Source organism: Colobus angolensis, unplaced genomic scaffold (genome assembly GCF_000951035.1).
Source record: "Colobus angolensis palliatus isolate OR3802 unplaced genomic scaffold, Cang.pa_1.0 Scaffold130, whole genome shotgun sequence".
Lineage (NCBI taxonomy): Eukaryota > Metazoa > Chordata > Mammalia > Primates > Cercopithecidae > Colobus > Colobus angolensis.
The window spans coordinates 1,566,458-1,568,812 of NW_012114253.1; the positions used below are offsets into that span (position 1 = coordinate 1,566,458).

At 45.0% G+C, this 2,355-nt stretch overlaps 1 protein-coding gene across 1 annotated transcript in view; it reads left to right on the forward strand.

The window, feature by feature from the left end:
• The window catches only part of HP1BP3 (heterochromatin protein 1, binding protein 3), a 49,044-nt gene that overhangs the window by 16,305 nt on the left and 30,384 nt on the right, over positions 1–2,355 (forward strand). The gene's annotated exons all lie outside the window — the stretch shown is intronic.

Here is a 2,355-nt window from a genome sequence, read left to right on the forward strand (position 1 = left end):
GCCAGGATGGTCTCGATCTCCTGACCTCGTGATCCACCCGTCTCGGCCTCCCAAAGTGCTGGGATTACAGGCTTGAGCCACCGCGCCCGGCCATTTGCTTTTTTCTTAATTGGATTTTTCTTTGGGGGATGCTTGTGCTTGAAATCATGGAGCACTGAACATGAAAAAGGTAAGGAATCCTACTACTGAAACAGCAAAAATGAGACGAGGCATGGTGGCCTACACCTGTAGTCCCAGCACTTTGGGAGGCTGAGTTGGGAGGATCACTTGAGCCCAGGAGTTTGAGACTAGCCTGGGCAACATAGCAAGACCCCTTCTCTAGAAAAAATACAAAATTAGCAGGATTTGGTGGCATGTGCCACTAGTCCCAGCTACTCTGAAGGCAGAGGCAGGAGGACCACTCGAGCCTGGGAGGTTGAGGCTGTCGTGAGCTATGATCTCACCACTCCAGCCTCGGTGAAAGTGAGACCCTGTCTGAAAAAAAAGGAATAACAAAAATGATAATTGTCCTTGTCTTAGGTTTGTTTCCATTCAAGCCTAACTTACATGATAGACTTGTTAGTATTAATTTTTAGCTTCATAAATATGCTCACTTTAACTGATTAGTATCTAAACTATTAAAGCCTATTAGGAGTATCAGAGAAGCCTGAGTGAAATGTGACTAGCACTAGAACCAGTGTTGATTTCAGACATAAGTCTACTTTACCTTGCATAGTGCATGGAGGCTTAGAACCATAGAAATCTAAAGCTAGAATAAACTTTATATATATGTTACCCTCTTCAGAGGTCCAGAGTGATGAAATAACTACTAACGTCTTAATTTTAAAAGTCTAGTTCACCACATTCTTAGAGTCTGGTTATGCTTTTTCTATACCCACTGCCTGTTTGATCAGAATAGAATTCTGTGCCACTCAGGCATTTAAACTCTGCTTAGGGACTTTGAACTAGTACTTAATTTCACAGATATGTCTTGTCTTCTATGTGCCAATTGCCTGAAGGTCTGTTACTGAATAAAACAGACTGCTGCTGTGTGGAGCTGAGAGTCTAGCTTTCTCAAAATGTAAAACTGATGTTTAACTGGCCTTTAAAATTATCACTGATGGCCAGGCGCAGTGAGTGGCTCATGCCTGTAAGCCGAGGTGGGAGGGTTGCTTCAGGCCAGGAGTTTGAGACCGTCCTGGGCAACATAGCAAGGTGAGACCCTGTCTCTACAAAAAAAATTATTTCTTTATTCTATTTTATTTTACTTTTTGAGACAGAATCTCACTCTGGCCCAGGCTGGAGTGCAGAGGTGCAGTCTTGGCTTACTGCACTCTCTACCTGCTGGACTCCAGCAGTCCTCCCACCTCAGCCTTCTGAGTACCTGGGCCTATAGGTGTGTACCACCACACCCAGATCATTTTTGTATTCTTTGTAGAGACAAGGTTTTGCCATATTGCCCAGGCTGGTCTCAAGCTCCTAGGCCCAAGTGGTTCACCCACCTCAGTCTCCCAAGGTGCTGGGATTACAGACGTGAGCCACTATGCCCAGCCTTTACAAAAAATTTAAAAATTAGCCAAATGTAGGGGTGCATGCCTGTACTCCCAACTCAGGAGGCTGAGGCAGGAGGATTGCTTGAATTGAGGCTGCAGTGAGCTATGATTGTGCCACTGCACTCCAGCATGGGTGACAAAGTGAGACCCTGTCTCAAAAATAAAACAGAATGATCATTGACTAAAAGGTTTTAACCTAGTTAATATGATTTTTAGAGCCAAGGACCTGTTGTGTAACATAGTATATGTCAGCAAAGCTTATGCGATGGCTTCATGTTTTAGTTTATGACCTGCTGTAGCCTACATAGCTTGACCACCCTTGGTTGACGCCTAAACAACTCTTAGTAGGCTAAAAGCATTCCAGCTTGATTGCTCATTGATAGCAGTGTAGGTAAAACTAAGCTGTGGAAGACTTTAGTTACTGTGAATCAACTTTTTTTTTGAGATGGAGTCTCGCTGTGTTACACAGTGGCACAATCTCAGCTCACTGCAGGATCTCAGCTCCCTGCACCCTCTGCTTCCCATGTTCAAGCAATCCTGCCTTAGCCTCCTGAGTAGCTGGGTTTACAGGCACCGGCCACCACGCCCAACTAATTTTTGTATTTTTAGTGGAGACAGGATTTCACCAAGTTGGCCAGGCTGGTCTCAAACTCTTGACCTCAAGTGATCTGTCCACCTCGGCCTCCCAAAGTGCTGGGATTATAGGAATAAACCACCGTGCCTGGCCTATTGTGAATCAACTTTAAAATTTTATGAAAGTGCTTTGTGGCCAGGCGCGTTGGTTCAAGCCTGTAATCCCAGCACTTTGGGAGGCCGAGACGGG